We start from the raw sequence: 10,264 nt of genomic DNA on the forward strand, positions 1-10,264 counted from the left end.
TATATATATATATATATATATATATATATATAAGAGATAACTTAAATAGAAGAACCAAAAATCAAAATTTAAAAAATAAAATAAAAGATTATTTTATAGATACAAGATCGTATTTATCGTATCTGTAAAATATATGTCACAGACAATTTTTAACAATTTTTTAAATAAATTGATTTATGTAATGCAAATTATATCGTATCATGATTACACGATACATTATATTGTATATTTGAACTTTTAACATTACATTTCAAAATTATAATACTATTTTGACAATAAAATAATATTATTTAAGTTGATAAATATTTTTATCTTTGAAAATTTATATTTTTATTTATACCATTAATTTTAGTTGTTACATTGAAATGACATATATATCATAAAATCTTAAATTATCGGTATTATTTAAAAAATATAAATATAAATATAAATATATCGAAATATAAATATATCGGCAATATTTAAAATCTTTTTTTTTTTACTATACTAAAAAAATTAATTTCTAATATTAATAAAGCAAAATATATATTAAACGACCAATATTAAAATTTTTTATTAATTTGATTGAATTAATCTTTTCTATATTTAAGCACTAAGCAAATTGATTGATTACAAATATCGTTCTTTTTTCCACTAGCTTTGGAAACGATAAAAATTACCGAATGAAAAGTTAATGAAATAGATATATAAAAAATTAAAGAAACTAATGGGTAAAAAAATCCGAATAAATAATTGATCCGAGTCTTTACGATGTTCGACGATGTCGATTACCAGAAATTAATATTAAAAAAAAGAGAAAAAAAAAATAAAAAAAAAAAATAACGACTTTTAGATATACCTATAGCGGATTGTAGATGTCGTATAATATATTTTTGTACGTTCCTGAGATACGCATTTGTGGCGACTGCGTCGAGTATCGTCGAAGAACGGAGAACGAGAGGTGAAGAGAGAGGCAGAAAAAGAGCTTCCTTCTGTGACAACAAAAAATAAATTATCATAGAAATATGATGTGCTATCTAGAAAATGGTTTCCCGTAGTAAATGATCGTTTTAACTTAAGAGAGAAAAAAAGATATAAAGAAGTGATGAGCACATGTAAAGGAACTTTGACGAACAATAAATTAATTTTCATCGATATATAATAGCGTGCGGCGACTCTGTACGTAATTCAGGCAAGAGAAAAAAAAAAAAAAAAGAAAGAAACAATGAAAACAAAAAGTTATACTCTCCCCGGGCCCAAGTAATGTTATTTTATGGAAGAGAAACAAAAAACAAGAGACGACTAAAGTGAGATGATGTGAAAGTTATATAAGTAAAAATGTATGCATGTATGTAGAGAGAGAGAGAGAGAGAGTGAGAAAGAAATGAAAGAAATGTAAGTATGCATATACACGTTAATGAAAAAAAAAATCAGTGAGATAAATTGTATGATTGAAAGCATTATTTTTAACTAAAAAAAAAAGATAATTACTCCAAATATTGTTGCATGCTTAGTTATCGTATTATAGTCGAAAATAACATTTTAATGCTAATGCAATATAACAATTATAAGAAAGACAAAATGAAATGATCGAATAGCAGCGACGACACTCTTTGTGTCGCGGTACGATTTCGACAGTGCCGATTGATTCTTTCTTAGATCGCAAGCGGTATACACATAATTAATTACTACTATATATGTATATCATTACAATTATTATTATTATTATTATTATCATTATCATTATTATCATCATCATCATTATCATCATCATCATCATCATCATCATCATCATCATCATCATCATTATTATCATTATTATTATCATTATCATTATTATGATTATCATCATCGTCATCATCATCATTATTATTATTATTATTATTATTAATATTACGTTATTGTTATCACCATCATCGTCATTATTATAATTATTATTATTATTACTACTAATGCAATTACAATTATCAAAACGGTATATAAATATGCGTGACGTGTAAATCAATGGTTGATAAAACATTCTGAGATACATAAATCGAAAAGATTTCATAAAAGACAACAATTATGTATGGTGCCACAAAGCATCTGACGATTTAAACGATTTTATTCTATTAAACTTTAATAATTTATTCGATTTTATGCTCGGAAATAAGTCTGTGAAAAAGATTTGATCATTTTAGACTACAAGATTCAGAGCATAATCTGTTTTGATTTAATCTGTTTTTGAATAAGATCTCGAGCAAATTTTGAGGTTAGGTATCTGATTATCGAGCCAAATTCCGTGGAATTGTTTACATACTATTGCCAAATTGATAATGTAAAAGGAATATTCAAATGAGTAAAAAATTTCATTTTATCTATTTTCATAATATTTTACTTCAAATCATTAAACTCTCACAAATAGAAATCGTTGAGAATAGAAAAAAAAATCAAAACATTTCATAAAAAAATTATAAATTTATCAAAGACTTTATTATTGAAAAATTTTTATTATAAAACAATATCATTTTTATATATTTATATATAATATATTTGCATTTTTTAATCTATTTTCATCAAATCGATATTTTGAGTTTTTCTAAAAAAAAAAAAAAAGTATAAATCATTTCCACAAAATTCTGTTTTTTCCTATTCTCAACGATTGTCAACTTTTGTTTTACCAATACAAATAAAACTAATGTTATCTCAAGACCAAGATAATGCATAATACAAGATAATACATAAATCTATCCATTCTAAATTGGATATAATTTTCGATTCCAATGGAATCGATTTCAAAAAATTGAAGGGAATATTTTTTAACATCTAAATATCAATCTAAAAGATACTAAGGCTAAAAAATTATTCTTGTATTTAATGGCAGCACGAAGTGTACGAAATTCTCCTGCGTTTTTTATATTATTCGTGTATATATTCTAATCTCTCGTACGATCATGGAATCATATATACAAAAAAATATTGGAAACATTATAATGTATTGATGATGTATTCAGTTGCAAAAATCATTATTGTACATTAAAAGAGATCAGATTGCATTGGTCGAGTGATAAATAGGATAATAGAATAATAATTCACGATAAGAGAACCAGATTTACAAACGTAAAAAAATGTATTTTTAAATTTAAAAAATGTAAGAAGATCCATTGTGATGTCTGATTTTAGTTACGTGAGATAAGAAAAAGTAAAAGGAAAAGTTCTTCCTTACGTAAAATAGAGGAATCGAAGAGAAATACCGAGCGGTCACCGCTTGAATGAAACTGACAAATCAAAATATCCTTTCATATTCGCTTATCCTCACACTCTTTTTATTAAAGTTGCGTAACTAAAGAACAAATGAATACAATTTTACTTACTTACTTGTTAAAGAAACGAAAAAAAAAGACGGATTTTATGTCGTATCGCATCATATGCATCCGTCGAACGATTTAGATTTAGAAGATGAGCTATTCTTACTTGAACGCAAACCTGACAAAGATGGAATGGATAATGTTATTTTCTGAAAATCGACCTTAAAGAATATCTCATCAAGAAAGAGATTGATAAAATGACGAAACATTCTTCGTCGATTCTCTAGCGTTCGTTACGTTCGTTTCTTCGCTCGGTTTTTTCTCATTTAGGAGAAAGTTAAAAGAGACCGAAGAGAAACAAAAAAAAAAGGTAAAGTTCGAGAGAAAAGAAAATATCGAGGATAAAGAATGGAAAAAAGAAGGGTCGAGTAGGTTTATCATAGGATCCGTTGTACAGTCATGTAATGCGGTGTGTGTTATAAATTAAGATACATTTTGTAGGATTATAAATGTCGATTGTTTCTAACACGTAAGAAATATACAATAGCTTTGACAGGAGTAAAAATGTGCGCGTATATGATGATTCGCTTCAGGTTTAGAAAAACTAAACGTATCGAAACGACAAATGAAAAACAAAACGCGCGTTATTATACGTGTTATTATACTAGTAGAGATAAACAGTCTCCAGTATTCCATGATGTTTGTAATTGTGATCGTTAGTCACTCCTCCTCCCCCCTTGTGACTATTTTTATTTTTATCTAAAAAGACACAATGTGACGAGATATGAACTTGTCTGCCCCGGTAATTAATCACACCGGTCCTCGAGCGTTAAAAGATATTTAAACAGTTTGTGATCGAAAGTAAGGTATAGCGCACGTATAGAAAAATGGAAATATAGAAGAGAACAAAGTTTGACTAAACTGTACGTACTATTTATGATATACAGATCTACAAAACCAACTGTTTTTTCATTGGCCAATTTTTGTGGTGCCGCCCACCATCTTGTTATTTATTATATTCTAAGTCGTGAAAATGATGAACGCATGTCTTATACGATTAAATATCTAGTCATGGCCTCTTGATAATTTTATTAATTCATGTTGCATGCAATCGGATTATATTATTCGGATGAAATCACGATATACGATTTCATCGAAAAATCTAAGTCATCGAATGAAGACGTTCACAGGGAGACACGCAATAATATTTACGCATATGAAAATGAATTACATTTATACGTATGTGTAATAAATGATTAAAAAGAAAAAAGGTGGGGAGTAATTTTGTTAATGATTAAAAAATTGATTTCTTGTTTCGTGTATCGTTGTGACGTCATCGTCCTCGCTAATTACTACATTTATTTATTTATTTATTTATTTATTTATTATTAATATTTTTTTTTGTAAAAACTACTTAAGTTATTTCTATTGCTCATATAATTGACGTTTTTCGATTATATAATTTACTAAAAATCACTATTATTATCTACAATTCTATTCTGCAATTAAGTATTATAATTCTTAATAATACTACTATTATCTATTGCTACTGATCATTGTCACTATTATTTGTCGTGATCATTATTATATTAAGATCCTTATTGCAAAAATTGAAAATGATTATATTTCTATTATTATCATTATTATTAATATTGTCATTATATTATTATTATTATTGTCATCATTATTATTATCATCATTATCATCATCATCATTATCATCATCATTATCATTATTGTAAATCTTTATAAAATTATATTTAATTGGTACAATTGATATATGATAGTTTTATTATTGACACTATTTTCTTTTGTATTTATTACATACAGTGATTTATATGTATCTATTATTATTGATTATTATTAATTGTATTATTATTATTATTATTATCTATTATCTATTTTTATTATTATTATTTAAGTTAAGAAATCATTAATTTTACTAGTCATTGTGATCGATAAAAATTGGAATAGTGATCGCAATCGCCAGTAACTTTATATTAATGTCCTCATTAAATTTTGCATAAAGTCCTACTCATATCTATTTATTAACTGATGTAATACGAATATTTAATATAAATATATATTTATATATATATACATATATACATAATATCATATACATATATATAAGTATTATATGAAATCACATATTTAATTAATATGTCGATATTATATGTCGATTTAATATACGTCGATATTATATTATTATATTATATTATATTTATTACTATTATTATTTTTATATTGCTATTATTTTAATTTATTATTTATTATTATTATTATTTTTATTATTATGATCATTATCATCTTAGCCATAATTATCATTATCGCTATTAATGTATAAATCATCGATGTAGAAGATGTAGAAGTTTATCAAGGAAGTTAAATTTGAATGTAAGGAGATGTGCACAGGCGGAATGTGTTGTTTGATAAGTTACATAAAAAAAAGAAAAAAAAAAAATACTAAAAAATGATGAGTGAAAGGAGCGAAGCAAAGTAAAATAGTTAAACTCTGCGATTAACGCGGTTGATTAACGCGGTTAACTCGGTTGAGAATATATATGTATTTTTTTAAATTTTAACGCTAACAAAAAGAGTAAAAAAAAAAAAAAAATAAATAAATAAAAACAAAGTTAAAAAAAAAAAAATAAAGGGAACGAGAGCTGTGCGCAAATCGAGTGTGAAATTGAAAGCATGAAGAGAAGGGGGGTTGGGAGCGCGACGATTTATTAAATATTAAAACCTGGGAACAGATATCTATTCGTAAGTTATACTTGCTATTTATTACCATTATTGATATCATTATTTTTTGTACAATTACTATTATCGTTCTTATTATAATTATTAACTAAACTTATATACATACTTATAAATATCGAGTATCGGCGATGCCGATATTGCGAACAAGAAAAAGTATGATCGATTTATATGTTTCATCATTGATGAGAACGCAAATTTTGACGTCCTCCTACCGCCTTCGAGATGTCCACCGATGATGCGTCGTTGATTCTTTCCACGCTTTAGTAGTTAAAGTATACATACATATTTACCTACTACCTATGTACTGTTCGCCAACGAATCGACCAAAGATATTTCTGTTACCAAATGTTTGTGAACTGTCACTCGATAATTCGAGTATATCTATTTATATAACATATTCTCTCTTTGTCTTGAGTGTATCAAAGCACCTATTACGCGCACACTACAAAGAATCCCCTCTCAAAAGTTGTTTTTATCGCCTTCTGAAAATATAATCGACATATATTTTGAAGATTTCACTTGTAACGTGAAGTGTTCAAATATCTCAATCTTTGTTATTATTTCAAATCGAACACGAATAAAAATGAATAATAATTTTGTAGTTTCGTAAGAGCGTAAAGCTTCATTTCATTCGCTGATCGTTTTTATCTTTATAAATTCAAGCAAGGCGGATCTGACAATTTTTGGGCCGGTATTCCTCATTATTTTCTGTAAGGTTGTCAATAATAAAAAGATTTATTTTCGAAAAATTATCTCTGTTGATTGTTCTTATTGAAATGATATATTGATATAAGTACGATTTAATTATATCACATTTACTTTTATTCGTTAATTTGTTTTTCATTTAAAAAGCTTAAAATTAGCTGAACAAAAGAATTATTAAGATGGACCAAAAAAAAAAAAAGTATATTATAAGATTCTTTATTCTTTCGTTGCTATTACTATTATTACTATTATTACTCTGCTACTAGTAGATATTACTATTCTATCATTGTCATCAAATTATTACATTATTATCATTATTATCATGATTTTCATCGTTGTTGTATACAATGATATTATATCTAGTAGGTAACGTACTGAATTTTTCAATTAAAAAAATTCGTCAATCATTCACAAGAAATGAAGACTGTTATAAAAAAATATAAGTAACACAAATGGTAAATGAAATAACGAGAAAATATATGATTAACTTGTCTTATCGCACACTCTTAATTTTTCTATTTACACTTGACGAATTATTTTCCATATATTACGGGTTTCTTATAACAGTTAAGTCAATGAAAAAATCTGAGACAAAAGAATAAGAAAAAAACTTTCAAAGAAGAAATCACTTCGACAAGAAATGCTTTTGTTTCGTATAAAGCGATGATAACTCGAAGCAAGTAATAAGTACAATATAACGAACGTCGCAAACATTCCAAAGAAAATGATTATTTGTATTTGAATATTATTGTTGGTAATGACTGGCAGGCTAAACATTTTTGTTACGCGTTTAATTATCATTCGATCTCGTTACACTAGTTGACTTTTCGATTTATATATATTCGAGTTAAGATAAGATTGCGTATAAAAATTGACACACGTATTAACGTCCTGAAAATTGTTCCCGTTAAATACATACATATGTCATGTGCCGTTAAATACGAACGTTTATTGCACATAAAAATACTGGATTCCGTTGACAATACTCGATGGATTTATTTGTAATAATCGATAAGTATAACAAACGATCGAATATCTTAACGAAAATAATTTTCGATTAAACAATTGTTGAAGTAGCGAGCGATATTCGGAGAAAGCAAGCTACATTATATTTCAGGGTGTAGAAATACGCTTATTAAATATAATAATAATTGGTGGTCTATATACATATATTTTGCTCGTAAATTCAATAAAAAGTTTGTTATAGGATAAAAGTTTGGAGTGTATGGGTTTGCGAAATGTACAAGGCAGTTATAGTTAATTGCTATCAATGTATTTCTTGTAATCAATACTATTCTACTATACTTATTCTCTTTCTCATAAAATATTGATATTTTTATAATCGCTTTTATTATAGCCTAAGTGTGCAGAAATTAAATAAATATTGAAAATCAGGATTTCGTTTTCATTCATTTCTATTGGTTCATTGATTTTATTTCTCTTTTTCTTTTATCATGTAATATTCGTTCATTTTTAATGTGGGATCTATTTTCCAATAACGATTATCTTCGAATAATAATCTGATGATATTTCGATATTGTCGTAGCAATAGAATCGGTTATCATTATTACGCGTGATACATTATTTTACCATGAAAATTAGATTATTTCATTATTCCATACTGCCATGAGTTAACTTTGCTGCCATACGAGATAATTTTAATCGAAAGTGAAATTTTTAACGATTTATAAGAAAATTCTGTTATCACCGAATAATAATGTTGTATCTTTTTAAAATTATTACTCTAAAGCTTATCGGTGGACGTTCAAAGCGAGAAAATGGAAGGAGGGCATCAAAACTTCCAAACAAATATACAAAAATACATTCATTGAAACAATAATCAGATGATAGTAAACTGTTGAGAACAACTGATCTCGCGAATATTTATTTTCTATCGTGTAAAAAAAGGATTGTTGTTGAAAATTCATTTTTCTCTCCCAATTTAAAAATTTTTTCTCTTTAAAAAAGTAGTAGTTTCTTCGATTCCGTCACGATTTCCTTTCTTCCTCTCTCCCTCCTTTTTTTCTTTTCTTTTCTTTTCTTTTTTTTTTTAACACAAACAGTTTATCAAGGAAACATTTTTGAAGTTTGTTGCGAAAAAAGAGAAAATGTAAAATATAAATATCTTCATGTCAATTAATCTAGGGAACATCAAAGACAAGGATAATACCCTTGCACCATTGAGAAAACTCTTATTCCACAAGTGTTTTTTCTATCACCTCACATACTTTCTAATGTGCATCCACTTATAAAAATCATTCGTCCATTATTTCTACTTAGCAGACAGAGAAAAAGAAAAAAAACAAAGACAAAGAGAGAGAAAGAGAGACAAAGAAAGAGAAAAAGAGAAAGAGAAATCAAAAAAAAAAAATAGAAAATGGAGATAAAAAATTACGTATATGTATTTGCATGTATGTATGTAAAAAGAAAAGAATACGTACGTATGCGTGTGCTTGCAAGTATGTGAGAACCGAAGACAAAAAGATGGTTTTTACACAGTAAGGGATTTAATATTTCGATTGACATTTATAGAAAAATAAAATTTAGAATTTATATTTCGATTCCGTTAAGAATCATTTCAATGACATTACAATAGTTACACTCATCATGTACGTGTATTAAAATTACTTTAAAAATGAGATACTTTGCTTCTCTATTTAATAGTAGTGATGTGTGTGCGTTGTGAAACATACTTATATTCTGATTTTTTAATATGAATATTTATATCAATACAAATATTGGTAATAAAATTTATCAAATAATTACCTAAACAATGAAAGAAAAAGATGGGACGAAAAGAAAAAGTAATTTCGAATTTTTTTTTTTCAATCAAATAAAATTATAAATAAATATCTGAACAGAAAGTAATTTATTCTTTAACAAAAAGGTACAAATATGCAACATAAAATATTAAATATTCATGTTAATGCATTCGAGGAAAACTTAAATCTATATTTCATTGTATTCTTATATTTATTTTTTATTCGATTGATTTTACATTTACCGAATGTTCCACGTAAAAAAAAATAGAATTCTTGTGAAAAATTATTAAAGCTTTCTTTTTATTGAATTATTAAAAATTTATTTTTATTATCCAAACTTAAATTTGTTACAATATTATTTTCTATAACGTTTTATCATATATCGTAATATTAATGCGGTACAAATTACTCTTTTTTCATTTATTAATTAACGATAATAATTGATAATAAATATATATATTTGTATAAAAATATACAATGCAAATATACAAAATAATAGCAATTAGTCGTTGTTTATCTAATAGCAAATAATCTGATTAACATCAGATTAACATCAATATATTTTATCATATCTATCACATCTTCATATCTATTTAACGCATGAGATCATATTTAATTTGTATTATTTAAATTTGCGGCAAATCTAAAAAAAAAAATTAATATAAATTAATCCAATTAATATTCCCATGATTTATATCATACAAAAATGAATATTCGAACTAATTTTAATTTATTTTAATTTTTCATGCTATTAATCACTAACGTGATA

The sequence above is a fragment of the Apis laboriosa genome, unplaced genomic scaffold (assembly GCF_014066325.1).
Source record: "Apis laboriosa isolate Shangri-la unplaced genomic scaffold, ASM1406632v1 scaffold71_cov137, whole genome shotgun sequence".
NCBI lineage: Eukaryota > Metazoa > Arthropoda > Insecta > Hymenoptera > Apidae > Apis > Apis laboriosa.